We start from the raw sequence: 17,566 nt of genomic DNA, 5'->3' as shown, positions 1-17,566 counted from the left end.
GTTTCGCCTCATGAGAGAGTATATGACCAGAGGGTGCAGTCTCAGAATCAAAGGGCATCAATTTAAGACTGAGATGAGGAGGAATTTCCTTTCTCAGAAAGTTGTGGATCTTTGGACCTCCTTGCCACAGAGAGCTGTGGGAGCAGTGCCCTTGTGTATATTTAAGCCTGAGATAGAAAGATTCTTGATCAGTTGGGGAATCAAGAGTTATGGGGAAAATGCAAGAAAGTAGGTGTGAGGCATATTGGATGAATTTTGACCCACGAATAGTGGAGCAGCTAGGCAACCTACTCATTTCATTAGATTCCCTTCAATGTGGAAACAGACCCTTCGGCCCAGCCAGTCCACACTGATCCTCCAGAGAATAACCCACTCAGACCATTTCCCTCTGACTAACGCACCTATGGGCAATTCACCTGACATGCACACCTTTGGATTGCGGGAGGAAACCAGAGCAAACCCGGGGAGAATATGTAAACTCCACACAGACAGACGTCAAAGGCTGGAATTGAACCCAGGACCCTCTTGCTGTGAGGCAGCAGTGCTAACCACTGAGCCACCGTGCCACCCCTGTTCCTATGTCTTATAATCTTATGGTCTTGAGAATCTCAATTTTATTAAAGCAAAGTACTGCGGGCGCTAGAAATCTGGAACAACCACGGTGAATGCGAGAGAAACTAAACAGGCCTGGAGAGAAAAATAGGGTTAAAGTTTTAAAATGTGAACGAGGCACTTTTTAATAGCATGAGAAAGAAACAGCATGAAATGTTTTGAGTCTGGTATGATTCTGTCTCAGAACTGAAGAAACTTCTCCACAGATACTGCTGGACCTGCTGAGTTTCCCCAGATCACTGAGAAATCCAGGTTAACACTATGTGTTACTAACATCTGTACTTGAAATGTAAAACGAATTTGCAAACCCCAAGTTCATATAGCAATTAATTAGTGCAAAAAGGTTTAATAATATATTATTGTTTTTGTTATTTGGACATTTAGGCTCAAAAGTGTAGGACCAGTGGATCTTTGTTTTCTGCTCTGTGAAGGCCTGACTTATTTTCTATCAAAAGGTTAGAAAGTCATCGTGACTGGTGAGTTCAAACCGGCATTTACAAGAAGAGATGAGACATTAGCAGCAAGTTGGTAGTTGAGATGAAAACTGGTAGTGTGTCAAACAATGAAGAAGAAGACCTTAGACTACAGGATGATATAGATGGGTTGTTCAGATGGGCTGAAGAGTGGCAAATGGAATTTAATCCTGAAAAGTATGAGGAGATGCATTGTTGGAGGACTAAAAAGGCAAAAGATGAATGGTTGGATCCAATAGGAAGTACAGAGGATCAGAGGGACTATGGTGTGCATGTCCATAGATCTAAGAAAACCACAGGGCAGTTTGATAAGGCATATGGAAGGCATATCAAATACTCACCTTTATTAGTTAGGCATTTAATATAGGAACACGGAGGTTATGATGGACCAGTGTAAAATGTTAGTTAGGACACAGCTGGAGTACCCCACCATTAGTAATTACATTCAAAAGGGTACAGATGAGATTCACCAGAATGTTGCTGTGAAGATAGAATAGATAGGGCGGGGTTGAAACTTTATTGCTGGAACAGCACAGCAGGTCAGGCAGCATCCAGGGAACAGGAGATTCGACGTTTCGGGCACAGGCCCTTCTTCAGGAATCCTGAAGAAGGGCCTGTGCCCGAAACGTCGAATCTCCTGTTCCCTGGATGCTGCCTGACCTGCTGTGCTGTTCCAGCAATAAAGTTTCAACTTTGATCTCCAGCATCTGCAGACCTCACTTTCTCCTAGATAGGGCGGGGGTTGTTTTCCTTAGAGCACAGAAGGCTGAGGGGGTTTGAAAATCCGATTGTAGTATACAAAGTTATGAGAGATTTAGCTAGGGTCGAAGGACAGGAAGGAATATCATTTGGAAAGACAAAAAGGCTTTCCTTCTCTGTTGAGTAGCTATCCCCACTGACCGATCACTATTGCTCCCCACCTGCATTCACCTATCACCTTCCCAACCACCTTTTTCCTAGCTCCAACACCCCCCCTGATGCTATTTATCTCTCGGCCCACTTCTCCCTCCTCATTCCTGATGAAGGGCTTATGTCCAACACACCGACTCTCCTGCTCTTCGGGTGCTGCATGACGTGCTGAGCTTCTCCAGCGCCACACTTTTTGACTCTGACTCTTCCGCCTCTGCAGTCCTCACTTTCTCCTAGTGGCTATTCTTGGTCTGGCTAATATCTGGAGTTAACTTGGTGAGATACTAAAATATACTACCATTGATGACTCAACAATGGACTCCATTGCAATGTGATGGTACTTAATAGGTTACAATATCAAAAGTTCCATCCAAAAGCTGCAGTTAAAGGAAGTAAATACTGAGGACCAAATGGCTGCTCCCCTTCTCCAGGCAACTTTCTCCTTGTGAAGTCTTAACCTCTTCACTCTGCTAAGTGATTCTGCAGTAATAGTGGACCATTAAGAGAAATGGAAGAGTATATTGCAGTAATATATTTACCTACTGGTAATTCTAGCTTGCCTGCATCATGGCTTAATGTTTCACTTTATTAAATATTTACCAACAACCTACTAGCCATATGTCACTGAGTTTGCATGTTGACAGATTCAGTGTTCATCACCTTTACAAACGGTTTCTGTTGAAGCTGTCAGATCCAGAAGGCTCTTAAAACTGGCCTTAATAAGCTCCTTTCACCTTCTGTAAATCCCTTTGATAGCTCAGTGTCACCATTTCATTGGCTTTCAATTGAAATGTCTCGTGGTACCTTATGGCTATGGACCTGTCGAGGCTTTCTTTCAGCGAGTTAGTAGTGAAAGACACACGACCCACAGCCGTGATGTAAAGTGATAGGCTTGTTGCCATCCCTGATGTTTATTGTCTTTGCTTTTGAAAAGAATGGCCATTTTCCACCAGCACATAAAAATGGTCAGATGATATGATGTTTGCAAAGATTACATGAAAAGACATTTCCCCTTTTGTATGATTCAATAGACTGTGTTTAAAAGAGCTTTCAAAAATCAAACCCACACATTTTACATCATCCAATGTTGCACTAAAGTTCAGAGACACGTCAAAGAATTTTAATCAAAGCAGATGTCAGTAATTGGTGATTACAAACCTGGGAATTTCATAGAAATGACTGTTGTTTCCGGGACATCGTGCAGTTAAAAGATTTCTTGTGTCTGTAAAATTTGTGACATTAATAATAGATTTCTTTTGATTGGGTGATTGGATTCTGGTTGGTCTTTTAGATAGTTATTTTACACTTACATTTCTAACCTTCGGTGAAAATTAAAGAATTTAGCTTCGTTCAATATTGTCCAGATCTTAATGACAAAACATCAGAATGTTATCAGTAAATGGCATTAAATATAAAAGCTAATGGTTATGCTGAGGACAGGGTAGACAGTGCCAAATCTGTTTGCTTGTCGTGACTTGCATGGGAATTAGAATTAGCTAACCCATAGCCAAGTCATTCCAGTACAGCTACAGTTTTGGCCTTCCCCTGGTTTTGTGGAAAACTGCCCAGGGCCCATCCAGCCCAATCAAATACCACCCAATCTTGATCACCAGCAGAACATCACTAGCTTAGAAATAACCTGCTCGCTGATTCTCAGTTTGTGTTCTGCCAGGGATACTCAGATCCTGAACTCATCACAGTTTTGATTCTGATGAAGGGCTTATGCCTGAAACGTCGATTCTCCTGCTCCTCGGGTGCTGCCTGACCTGCTGTGCTTTTCCAGCACCACACTCTCCACCCCAGTTTTGGTTCAGACATGAACAAAAGACCTGAATTCCAGAGGTAAGGCATCTTATGAAACCAATAATGTATGGACTAATGATTTATGAACCCTGTTTGATTTTTTTTTTAGTCCTGGGACTTTCATGGGATGAATGGATGTATAAATAGAAAAATCACTGACTTAAAATGGCTACCATGATCAGTTGACCACACAGATTAGCCAAGTGTGTGCAACTGAAATGGAATAAATGAAACGGTCTGAATTGAAATTAGCATTATTATCAAAAACACTGAATCTAGTTCACTCAATCAGATATGAGGAAACACTAAACTCCTATTTTGACTTACACCTGTATAAGTTTCATCTACAAGGAGATGAAAGATGTCACCTGTAATTATCAATCTTGGGGACAATAAAATGTGACATTAAAATACATAAACCTGCTGAATTTTAGGAAGCTGATTATAGCAGAAGAAAAGAGGTTAATTTTGGGCTTTAACCAACTAGAGAACATGCTCTCTTTATCCCTCAGGAAAGATAAAATGAAATATCAGAAGACCGAAAACACAGAGGACAACTGAAATATTTACAACTGTCGAGGATACAAGACATTGATTAAGCAAGTGTGGTCTCAAGGACTCCCAAATTGGTAAAATTTATTTCTTTTTCTTTCCCACTGAACTCCTTTCATCTTTCTTTTGCATTGGACACTAACGTTTTGTCACTTTGTACCTGCGTGCATGTACGTTGCGTCTTTATTATTTATCTGAGGATGAGCACGTAATTGTTTTGTCTTTCACTCAAAACAATCTTGTAGTTGCTCCTTCCTGATACAATGGGTGAATACAGCTTTATTGGAGAGAGAGAGATAGCCTCATGCAGTCGAAGATGTCAAATCTTTGATGCATCCAACTGAGGAGTTGGCACAGAGAGGATGGATGCACCCTCTTCACTTGAAACACCGAATCACAATAATGTAAATGTAGACCGTTCAGTCCATTGTGTCTGTACTGGCTCTATTATCTAGTGCCAATTTCCTGCCTTTTCCACACTATTACCATCCCCAAAAAAGCATCCAATGCCTTCTGGAATTTGCCATGAACAGACTTCTAAGCATTGCACAGAGTTAGCCATACCCTAACAACTCATGAACCACAATCACGGTCAAAACCTAAGCCTGAACCACGGATCTTTAGATCCTCTGTCAAATGCTCTCCCCAGCCAAGCAATTTCAGCCAAGTACAAAACTGGGGGATTAATCTCCAAGATAGTTCCTTGGCAAACGTATTGGCTTGGGGAAAATAAATAGTTCTTCAGAAGGTAATTTAAAATAAAAACCGCAGAAGTGATTATCTTGGGTCTCTAATATTAAAAAGCTGAGACGTCTACTTTTGATGCTCATACTTTCACAAAAGAGTAATTTGTAAAACGTTAAAGGTATTGTCCTCAGAAGGATTAAGAGGAAAGCTAGTTAGAGAAAGCAGAATTGTCCCTGACTGTTAAATGGAAGGTGAGAAACTACGCCAAGTGCAGCCAGTGTGTTAAACCAGTTTGTGTGAAAGAGGAATTGTTGGTTCAGGTGTCACCCGGAAACTCCAGCTGTGAACTGGCAACTGCTGCATGATGTTGGGCGGTATCTGCTCAGGCTATGGAACCAGAGGAGGTCTCAGACAGGGCCGGAGACAGTGAAGGTGAACACACCGCCCCTCCCCTAGTGGGAGAGCCAAAGCAGAAGGCGAACATTCTCCTGATGGCTGTAGAGGTCTAGGAAAAGTGAAAGGTTTGGCGGCAAACCCACCTGTAAAGTAAAGGGAAATGTGAACGCTGTTCTCAGATGTTGGCTGCTGCTTGCACAATGCTCAATACCATTTGTGACCGCTCAGATACTTCAGCAAAGCCTGACATTCATCTCACACAAGTACCAGACAATGAACATCTCCAGCAAGACAGAATCTAACCTTGACATTCAATGATATTAACATCTTTGAGTTCTCAGCATCTGAAGGTTATCATTGACCTGAAATTGAATGGGCAAAGCCATAGAAATGCTATAGTCACAACAGCAGGTTAGGGATTAGGAATTATGTGGCAGGTACCTCAACTCTTGACTCCCTTGTTTCTTATCATCATTTACAAACCATGTGGGTGGGATGGAATACTCTCCATTCACCTGCATGTGTGCAGCTCCAATAACACTTAACCAGCTTGACACAATCCAGGAGAAAGTAATCCTCTTGATTCGAACCCCATCCACCATCTTCAACTTTCACATTCCTCATTAGTACTTCAAAGTTTCAGCAGCATGTACCATCTGTAAGATGCACAGCAGCAACTCACCAAATCTCCCTCAACAGTCCCTTCTGAACCCATGACCCCTACCATTGAGAAAGCTAAAGGCGACCAATACATGGGAACACCACAACAGCTGCAAGTTCCTTTCTTGGTCGCACATCACCGTGACTCAGTACAGCATCACCTTCCTTCCACTGTGTCTGCTCAAAATGCTCGGAGCTCTTCTCTAACAGCATTGTGCGTGTCTCAACCCTTAAGGGCTGCAGCGGTTCAAAAGTCAACTTGCAACCACCTTCTCTGGGGATATAAATGAGCAATAAATGGTGGCTCAGCCAAGGATGTCCACATCCTGTGAATGAACAAACAAAAAAAAACACCTGGAACTACATTTCCGTGATTCAGATGTAAAAACTGTGGCACTCAGTTTGTGAAGAGGGTGAAATCACTTAAAGATAGTCTTCACCTCCAAGAGAGGAGAAGCACTTATGCTGCAGCCTGAAGTGGACACTTCGATGAGATAAATAATTACAGGGATTGTAGATCAAGGGAAGATATAATGAAAGGCAGACTCGTTGGAAACATTGAGGATCAAATGGAACTTAGTATATATGTTCATTGGTTCCTTAAGGTAGCTGGCCAGGAGGATAAAGTGGCTAAGAATGCAAATGGGATAATTCCTTTATTAGCCAAGGCAGAGAGTTTAAGAGCAGGGAGATTATGGCTAGACTGTGTAAAACTTTGGTGAGGGCATAGTTGGAGTATGGTGTCAGAGAAGCTGCAAAGGGATATGGACCGGTTAATTAAGTCAGCAAAAAAAATGGAAGACGGAATTTAACGTAAGAAAGTCTGAGATTTTCCACTTCAAAAAGAAATATGGAACAGCATTTAGTGAGAGATTTGGAAATGTTGATAACCAGAGGGACTTGGATGTCTTTGTAACTAAATCACAGAAGCTTAACAAGCAGGTAGAGCAAGTGATTAAAGGTAAATTCTATGTCAGCCTTTACTGTAATGGGTTTGGATTATAAGTGTAAGGAAGTCTGACCATTACATTGAGACTGCGCAAGACTGGACCAAGAGCACTGTGAATAATTTTGGCCTCCTTGCCAATGGGTGATGAATCTGCATGAAAAGGGGTGCTATTGATTCCTGGGATGGGAGAATTGTCCCCTGCACAGTAATTGAACAGACTTGACCAAATTCCTCAGCAGTAGAAGAATGTGAAACAATGTAACTTAGAATAAAAGATCAGACCCTTCAAGATTGAGATAAGAAGGAACTTTTTCACTCAAAGGAAATTGAATGGTTAGAATTCTCTATCCCAGAGGGCTGTACATGTTTGGTTTTAAGTACATACCTGACAGAGTTTGATGGATTTTTGAATACTATGAGAACCAGGGCATTTGGGGATAGTGTGCGAAGGTGGTGAAGTAAGGGATCAGCCATGATCTTCTAGAATAGTGGGTAAAGTGTTGAGGGCTAAATGGCCTACTCCAGCTCCTATTTATGTTAGATAGGCAGAAGCAGTCTGGCATCAGCACAATATTGTTCTGCCATGCCTCTTATTGCCATGACTTCCTGAGTGGGTTTATGGCATGGGATGCCAGGAACCGGATGTAAATTAATATGGTGAAAATTTCACCCATTGCAATAAAGGCGTACATACCAATTGTTGTTAATGTCTTGCTCCACTTGCCTGTTAACATCCTGTAATTTAGTTACATGGACATTAAGCATTGGATCTTACTTTTATCCAATGATTAGTTCACAAGCCATTACATACGAAGGAGCCCAATTCCATCAGGCTTACGTTGTACTTCCAATGCAGTCACTGCTCTTGACACTGGACACATAGGCATGAGCTTTCAGAGAGCTGGAGATGTAGGATAAGGGTGTAAACATCTGAAAGGATTAATACTGATGTGTGCCTTAGCAAAACTCATTATGAAGATGTCATATGCATCTGGCAGGAGACGGTTTATGATCTCAATGAAGCAAGATGGACCACTCAGGTCCTCCTCATAGTCTGTAATACTTCATATCAGTGTGGCTTGTACAGTGCTTCTAATTTACAATAAGCCACACCTTGTTTAAGACACCAGTTTCTCCTTGTTAGACTAGTAAGTGGCTTTGTTCTACCACACCAGACCAAATGGGACCTATAGATCCCTTCCCAAATGATTGAAGAAAACCAGTCCAATGGTGTGCAATAATGCAGAGCCTCATGCAGCATAATGGTGAGGAATGGTTATACAATCTGAGCAGTGGGGCAGATTTCATTCAGCTGCCTCAGACCATATACTGGAGGCAGTCAAGGTCTGAAGCTCTCTTCAGACACAACTCCTCGTGTAGACAATCAGCAGCAGGAGGAGCTGCTCATTGTGCAATCCTATAGAGAAAAGTCTTCAAGAAGTAGAATCTCTAGCCAATGGTCAAAACATTGCAGACCTGGCAAGAGACACCCTGCAACAAGAGAGCTAGGAGCTCCTTGGCGCTGAGGGATTAGTCACTTCAAGACCGTTGAAGATTGTATTGGATGTCACCAATCAGTGATAGTAGACCCACATAGGGGGTTCAGTGTAGAGTGAATGGTCATTGACAGCTCCATGGCTAAAGTTTCAATCCTTAGTGGGCAAAGTTAAAAATCACACAACACCAGGTTATAGTGCAACAGGTTTATTTGGAAGCACTCGCTTTTGGAGCACTGCTCCTTCATCAGCACCTTCAAGTTAGTGGGCAAAAGAAAACTTTAAAAAATACAACATGGAATTGCCGGCTGAGAAAGCTAGATCCAAAGAAAAGTGTGTAGAGCTGAGACGGAGCATCTCCACCAGCCGGAGCAGGCACTGCCAGGTGTGCCTATGGGCAAGAGGCATCCAAGGCCAGAGAAGCAATACAGATGTGAGTCACAGCTCTGGGGATGTGCAAAGCTGGGATTAAAGGGAGATATTTAAAACATAAGCAGCTAAGAAAAAGGTTCGACTTTAATAAGACTGCAGAAGAGATTATTAAAATCACAGGAAACGTGGGAAGCATTATTGAAACCACAAGCAGCAGGAATCGATCAAAAAAATGAATTAAACTATTAATTTTATTAGAGCCACACACTGCAGAATTAGCCAGATAAACAGTGATCAAAATGCACCATTATTAAATGTCATGGGATGGGATTCTTTTTTTTATTCACTCATGGGACATGGACGTTGCTGGCTGGGTCAGCATTTATTGCCCGTCCCAAGTTGCTCTTGAGAAGCTGGTGGGGAGCTGTCTTCTTGAACTACCGCAGTTCACCTGCTGTGGGTTGACCCGCAATGCTCTTAGGGAGGGAATTCCAAGAGTTTGACCCAGCAACATGAAAGGATCGGCAATTTTTCTCCAAGTCAGGATAGTGAGTGGCTTGGAGGGGAAGTTGCAATTAGTGGTGCTCCTAATGTATCTGCTGCCCTCGTCCTTCTGAATGAAAGTGGTTGTGGGTTTGGAAGGTGCTGTCTGAGGATCTTTGGTGAATTTCAGCAGCACACCTTGTAGACTATACTCCTGCTGCCACTGAGCGGTGGTGGAAGGAATAGATATTTGTGGATTTGGTGCCAATCAAGTGGGCTGCTTTGTCCTGGATAATGTCTAGTTTGTTGAGTGTTGTTGGAACTGCAGGCAAGTGGGAAGTATTCCATCACACTCAAGACTTGTACCTTGTAGATGGCTTTGGGAAGTCAGGGAGTGAGTTACACATTGCAGTATTCCTATCCTCAGGTCTGCTTTTATAGCCATTGTGTTTATGTGGTGAATCCAGTTGAGTTCTGGTCAATGGTAACCCCCAGGATGTTGATAGTGGGGGATTCAGTGATGGTAGCACCATTGAATGTTAGGGGAAAGTGGTTAGACTGCCTCTTATTGAAGATGGTCATTGCCTGGCATTTGCGTGGTATGAAAGTGACTTGCCAGCCCAAGCCTAGATCTTGTTGTATTTGAGTACAGACTGCTTCAATAGCTAAGGAGTTGCAAAAGGTGCTGAACATTGTATAATCATCAGCGAACATCTTATTTCTGACCTTGTGGTGGTGGTGGTGGGGGGGGGGGGGGGGGGGGGGGGGGGGGGGGAGGGGGGGGGCGAGATGGTGGAGAGCAGCAGTCCTCTATGAAACAACTACTGGTGTTTGGGCCTGGGACACTACCCTGAGGAACTCCTGCAGGGATGTCCTGAAGTTGAGATGACTGATCTCCAACAACACAATCACCTTGCTATCTCCTTGGTATGACTTCAACCAGCAGAGAGTTTGCCCCGATAACCATTGATTCTAGTGTTTCTAGGGATCCCTGATGCCACACTTGGTTGAATACTGCCTTGATGCCCAGGACTGTCAGTCTCACCTCACCTGTGGAATTCAGTCCCTTTATCCATGTTTGAGCCATCACTGTAATGAGGTCAGGATGAGTGGGAGAAAGTGAGGACAGCAGGTGCAGGAGAGTCAGTGTCAAAATGTTTGGTGCTGGCAAAGCACAGCATGTCAGGCAGCATCCAAGGAGCAGAAGAGTTGACGTTTTGGGCATAAGCCCTTCCCTGGCTGTCTATGAGCAGATTATTCCTGAGCAGATGTTGCTTGATAGTACGGTTGATGGCACCTGTCATCACTTTACTGATGGTTGAGATAATACTGAAGGGGGAGTAATTGGCCAGGTTGGTTTGTTCTCTTTGATGTATACATGTCATACCTGGGCAAATGTTCACAACATCGAATGTCTGCTTGTGCACATCCACCAATATCATTTATTGTATCCGTTGCTCCCAATGCGGTCTCCTCTACACTGGGGAGACTGGACGCCTCCTAGCAGAGCGCTTTAGAGAACATCTCTGGGACACCCGCACCAATCAACCACATCGTCCTGTGGCCCAAAATTTCAACTCCCCCTCCCACTCTGCTGAGGACATGGAGGTCCTGGTCCTCCTTCACCGCCGCTCCCTCACCACCAGACGCCTGGAGGAAGAACGCCTCATCTTCCTCCTCGGAACACTTCAACCCCAGGGCATCAGTGTGGACTTCAACAGTTTCCTCATTTTCCCTTCCCCCACCTCACCCTAGTTCCAAACTTCCAGCTCAGCACTGAGCTCTTTCAGCACCACTAATCCAGAATCTGGTTTCCAGCATCTGCAGTCATTGTTTTTACCTTGTGTTGTATCTATCCAATCTAGAACAGTTTGGCTAGGGAAGCAGCAGGTTGAGCACAAGTCTTCAGTACTATATTGCTCGAATTTTGTCAGGGCCCCTAGCCTTTTCAGTTTCCAGTGCCACCAAGCATTTCTTGATGCCTTGTGGAGTCAATTGAATTATCTGAAGATTGGCATCGATGATATTGGACCCAAGTGAAGGAGGCTGAGATGAATCATCCACTTGGCATTCTAGATGAAGAGTAATGTGAATACTTCAGCCTTATCTTTAGCGCTGATAATACTGTGCCCTTGTACCACTGAGATGGGGATTTGTGTTTAATTTGTCCACCACTATTTATGACTGGATGTGGCAGGACTGCAGAGCTTATATCTGGCCTGTTGGTTCTGGGATCACTTTTATTTGGCTATCACTTATTGCTTATTCTGTTTGGCACGCAAGTAGTCCTTTGTTCTATCTTCATCAGGTTGAGAACCCATCGTTAGGTACACCAAGTACTGCGTGATAAATTGACAATTTTTGCCCATCTATTGAGAGTGCTGGTTTGTAAGGTGCCAGTTAAAACAACATTTGCTGTACTATTATGTTGTATTTTCCTGTGAATATTAGGAACATCCTATAAGTGAACAGTTATCAGTCTTAATTGTATATTAATCATTTGCAGATAATGGACATTATCTGTGAATTTTCTGTGTCTCGTTGAAAAGAAATAAGCTAAAATATTATTTGTAAAGTGATGTGGTACATGTTTATTCTAAGTATCTCTATATATACATGATGAAAGATTCGTGCTAATTGGTACATTCCTGGTCCACAGGTGTTGGTTAATAAAAACGTTTACTGTACATTCTTAGTTTTTAAAAATATGGTCGGACCTACAAATTTAATTTCCCTTCCATGGGCTACTTTGTGTTGCAATAAATGTTAAAACGCTTTTTATATTTTCTATTCTAAATATTACACTTAGCCTGGGAAACTTCGGTACAATTGATATTTTCATTTTAATGCCAGTCTTGACTTGTAAGTTGACTTCTGATAAATTCCACCATCACTGTTGGCAGATGGAAATCCTACAAATCTCCTACACTTCCACTATTTCTACTATCACTAATACAATATAAGTCTCTTTGCACAAGGACGTAAGGGGGCTCTTGTGGTTCTATGGTAGTGTCCCTATGTCTGAGCCGAGAGGCCTCGGTTTAAGTTCCATGTGTCACTGCATCCCTGAGCAGATTGATTTTAAAATATCTGTAAAAGCTCACTGTTCACTTAGAGGTCATGTCATTTCTAATGTCTATTTCACTCGGTCAACAAACATTCAGAAGATTAGCATCCTTCTGCCTATGCAAGTTTCCTCAATGTACATTGATGTTTGCTTCCTACATGCTTTGAGTTGCATTTGTGTCTAGGTGTTTTGTATATTTTATGATCCTGTTAATTCCTTGAACCATCCCAATGAAGAGACCAATTATAATGTGAACTTATATGAATGGATGAATTGGGAGCAGAAGTAGACCATTCAGTGTCTTGAGTTTGCTTTGCCATTCATGACTGAAGTGTTTGCATTTTGAATTCCACATTCCCATCTACTTTCGCTAACCCTTAACTCCCCTGCCTAACAAGACTCTATCCCTGCCTTAATAATATTCAAAGACCTCACCTCCACCAACTTCTGCGGCAAAAAATTTCTAAATTCAAGAAAATAAATAAATTTTATGCTCAACTGCACAAGTTTTCTGGTGTTATTTTCACAATTGCTGCATAATGTACGAATAGATAAGGGAAAATTAATTGCTCGTTAATCTTTTAAATGTTTATTAATACAGGTCGACATCAGGAATAAACGAGAACTTGGAAAAAATATTATTACTGCTGATGTTACACAATATATCTTGAATATTAATCTTGCTGCAAACAAGGATTATAATTTCATGATTATAGAATTAAAAATACCTCAACCATTCTTCTATTACCTGCAACCAGAATCAGAATATTTGATTAAATGGCTTATTTATGTCATCATTCAGCATCTCTACAATTTCCAGTTCTCTAACTTTATTTCTAATCCTTTAATTAGATTAGATTACATCACAGTGTGGAAACAGGCCCTTCGGCCCAACAAGTCCACACCGACCCGCCGAAGCGCAACCCACCCATACATTTACCCCTTTAACCTAACACTACGGCAGACAGTCGCCTGAGTCAGGAATTGAACCCGGGTCTCTGGCGCTGTGAGGCAGCAGTGCTAACCACTGTGCCACCGTGCCGCCCATATATAAAGTCAATTTATTGGATTGAAGCAATGTGACTTTGTTGGAATGGTTGGATTTAGCTTGAAGAAGACTGCGAACTGAATACGAGTGGGCCTCAAACATTAACAGTTTCAATTAATGGGTTTTTGCCAGAACATGTTCTCCACTTTACATTCTAGCATTCGAAGAATGGGCACCTGATTTGTGTTAACTTGGCTCTTAAGTGATTCCCAAAGACATAGGTGAATAATTATGCACTAAAACTCAGCATTCCTGGGAAAATTCCTGTTTATTCAGCTCATTTTGGCCATTGCCTGTTTCAATTAAGGCTGAAACAAACAAAAGCAGAAATTTCTGGAGAAACTCAGCAGGGTCTGGCAGCATCTGTGGAGAAAAAACAAAACAGAGCTAACGTTTTAAGTCCTGTGACCCTTCTCCAGGACCAGCTCACTTTGTTTTCTCTCCTGGCAGACTTGCTGAGTTTCTCCAACAACTTTTGGTTTTGTTTGTTTCGGATGGCTAGCATCTACAGTTCTGAGCTTTAGTCAATTAAGGTTGACTAAACCCTCTACCTCCAAGGAGAGTATTTGATGATCTGCAGCTGCAGATGAGGTGGATTAGCATCCCGAGCCTTCTAGCTCTAGGCGTGTAATCTTGTTGTTGAAACAAGATCATTAAAAGATTTTTTTGCACAGTTCCATGTCTATTCTTGTGTCGTATATTAGCTTTGTGCTGGTATTCTGCACATGTTTGATGTTTCAGGGAAGTAATCCTAACATGGGTTGCAAGGGGAATATGTTTTTCAAATGATGCAATGCTGTTTAATGGGAATTTTTTGGAAATGTACCTGTTACATACCTCAAGCACAACATGTATTCCTGTCTTGTGAATGATGGGCGATTGAAGAAGAAATGGAAAACATTGTTCTTTGAATTAAAAGCATGAGTAGAGTCATAATCAGATAAGCTTTTCATAGAATCCCGGATCCCTATTGCTGTGAGGCCGTTTTGCCAATACTTTAATTGCCTTGTGTTAATGGCATTTTAAAAGTTATTTCTCAGGATGTGAGCACTGATGTGTACACCAACATTTAATTGGCCTTGAATTAACTCCGCAGAGGCCGGTATACTGCCACCAAGTTACCCTTTATTTACACACGGAGAATTCTTGTCACTGGCCCAGCTCCCTCAGAGCCAGCTCTCAGAGTGAGCAGGATGTCTGACACTCCTGTTCATATCTGTCAGCCAGAGCTCCCTGATTGCACCAGGTTAACAGCCCCAATCAGGGAAAAGATATTCTATGAGGTCCACCTGCTGACCTCATTACAATCTCTATAGCTCTGGAGAAAGTGGTGGTGTGCTGCTTTCTGGGACAGCTACAAGAACTACATCATACTATTAGGAATGGAAATCCAGCTTTGCTCAGAATGCTTTTATAAGTGGGAACACTTTCCCTGATTCAGGAGAATAAAGCATGACAGGTTTCTTGAAGGTAGAACATTTTGCGAACTACTAGTCAGAACTTGATTAGGCTCAGGGAGATGGAAAATATAGGCTTTGGCATTGAAATTAATCAATTGAGCCAGGATAATAGGGTTGCAGCCTAGAATAATTATTTCGGAAAAACAGAGAGCAACAGTGGGGTGTTAAAGTAAGAGATTGAAAAAGGTACAAGTCATGAATTTTCAAACTTCCAATAAAAGGAACTGGAACATCGGATTTCTGCAGATAAACAGTAAAAGTTATTCATAAATGAGAATTAAAAGAAGCACCAAAAACATTTTATCCAACCTCTCTCCTCACTCCTTTAGTGACAATTTCAATCTTATGACCATAGTCTCCTGCCTGAACAATTGCTAATTTTCTAATTCTGTCCATCTAAACTTTCCATAATGTACACAGCTTTGTGAAAGTTGCTGCAGTGAAAGTTTTCCCAGCATGTCCTACCTCTTCTTATATTTATAATCTTTCAATTCTTGGCGTCATCTGTGGCTTAATTATATAATGAGCTGCACAATTCAGGTCTATTTTCTTTTGTGATCGTTCACTTGAAGCCGCATTTCTTTTTGGCAGGAAATCATTCAGGCCACTGTAACTGTCCTAGCTCTTCAAACATCCAATCCTTCTAGTATCATTCTTCAAACTCACTCAACTAAGGTTTCTTGTCCTCACAATTTTAACAGCTTCTGTACAATTTTAAAGGCAGATGCTATGCATCCTGTAATGAGTAACTAACTATCTGATTCCACAAAGTCTGTCCATCATCTATAAGGTACAAATTGTGACTATGATGGAATACTTGCCTTCATGCATACAGTCCCAAAAACACTCAAGAAACTTGATACCATCCAGGCCAAGCAGCCCCACTTGATTGGCACTGCATCAACCATAATTGACATTCATACCCTCTACTACTGACACACAGTGGTACCATGTATATCATCTACATGATGCACTGAAGTAACTTACTCAGGGTCTTTGGACAGTATTATTCAAATATGTTGTGTCTAGCATCAAGGACAGAGTCATAAAGTTATACAGCATGGAAACTGACCCCTTGTTCCAACTTGGACATCCCAATCCAACTTAGTCCCATTTGCCAGCATTTGACCCATGTCCCTCTAAATCCTTCCTCTTCATATACCCATCCAGATGTTGTAATTGTACCCACCTTCACCACTTCTTCTGGCAGCCTGTTCCATACAAAGTTGCCCCTTAGGTTCCTTTAAAATCTTTTCCCTCTCATTTTAGACCCTGTGCCCTCTAGCTTTGGACTTGCCTATCCTGGGAAAAGGACCTTGTCTATTCATCCTATCCATGCCCCTCATGATTTTATAAAGTTCTGTAAGGTCACCCCACAGCCTCTGATACTCCAGGGAAATAAAAAAAACAGCCTATTCAGCCTCTCCCTATAACTCAAACTCTCCAGTCTTGGCAACATCTTTGTGAATCGTTTCTGCACCCTCTCAGGTTTAACAACATCTTTCCTACAGAAGCATGGCCAGAATTAAATGCAGTATTCTAAAGGTGGCTTCACCAATGCCCTGTACTGTTGCAACATGATGTCCCAATTCCGATACTCAATGCACTGATGAATAAAGGCAAGCTTACCAAGTGCCATCTTCACTGCCCTGACTACTCGTGAATCCACATTCAAGGAACTTTGCACCTGCATCCTCTTGGTCTGTTTATTCAGCAACACTCCTCAGGGCTCTACCATTAAGTGCATAAGTCCTGCCCTGGTTTGCCTCACCATAATGCAATACCTCACATTATCTAAATGAAACTCCATCTGCCACCCCTTGACCCATTGGCCGATCTGAACAAGGTCCAACAGATACTTGAGAACACCACCATCTCCAAGGCACTCACCATCCTGATTTGGAATGTTTCCTCTCTTCCTTGACTGCACTTGGGTCAAAGTTTTGGGACTTCCTTTCTTACAGCACGATGGCATATCTGCAGCAGTTTGAGAAAGCAGCTCACCACCACTTTCTCAAGGGCAATTTGAATGAGCAACAATTAAATGCTGGCCCAGCCAGTGATGCTCACGACCTGTGAGAGGATAAAGAAAGAAAGCCTTTTATAATTAGGCAATCAGAATATACTCATCATTGCTGATGGCATCTGACCAGTGGTTCTCAGAACATTGCAAAATAGCACCATCAAACCAGCAGACAAGGGAGGCGCGGTGGTAGTTTGGCGCACCGATCTTTATATTGCTGAGGCTAAACGCCAGCTAGCGGACACCTCCTCCTACTGCCCCCTTGACCATGACCCCACCTCCCACCACCAAACCATCATCTCCCAGACCATCCATAACCTCATCACCTCAGGGGATCTCCAATTCACCGCCTCCAACCTCATAGTCCCACAATCCCGCACCGCCCGTTTCTACCTCCTGCCCAAAATCCACAAACCTGACTGCCCCGGCCGACCCATTGTCTCAGCCTGCTCCTGCCCCACCGAACTCATCTCTGCATACCTCGACACGGTCCTGTCCCCCTTACTCCAAGAACTCCCCACCTACGTTCGGGACACCACCCACGCCCTCCACCTCCTCCATGATTTTCGCTTCCCC

At 42.5% G+C, this 17,566-nt stretch overlaps 1 long non-coding RNA gene across 2 annotated transcripts in view; it reads left to right on the top strand.

Annotated features, from left to right (window-relative positions):
- LOC122557645 overlaps positions 1 to 17,566 on the top strand; it is a 191,613-nt gene that overhangs the window by 86,485 nt on the left and 87,562 nt on the right. Inside the window, exons 4-6 of one of the 2 annotated variants that reach the window (XR_006313889.1) lie at positions 3,667 to 3,836; positions 4,310 to 4,426; positions 13,061 to 13,292. This is a non-coding gene — a long non-coding RNA (uncharacterized LOC122557645). Of the gene's footprint in view, positions 1 to 3,666; positions 3,837 to 4,309; positions 4,427 to 13,060; positions 13,293 to 17,566 lie in introns of those variants that run through there. The other variant, XR_006313888.1, reaches the window with a different exon arrangement.

The sequence above is a fragment of the Chiloscyllium plagiosum genome, chromosome 16 (genome assembly GCF_004010195.1).
Source record: "Chiloscyllium plagiosum isolate BGI_BamShark_2017 chromosome 16, ASM401019v2, whole genome shotgun sequence".
In the NCBI taxonomy this organism is placed as follows: Eukaryota; Metazoa; Chordata; class Chondrichthyes; order Orectolobiformes; family Hemiscylliidae; genus Chiloscyllium; species Chiloscyllium plagiosum.
Note: the sequence above shows the minus strand (reverse complement) of the source record. Positions and strands in the feature narration are given on the sequence as shown.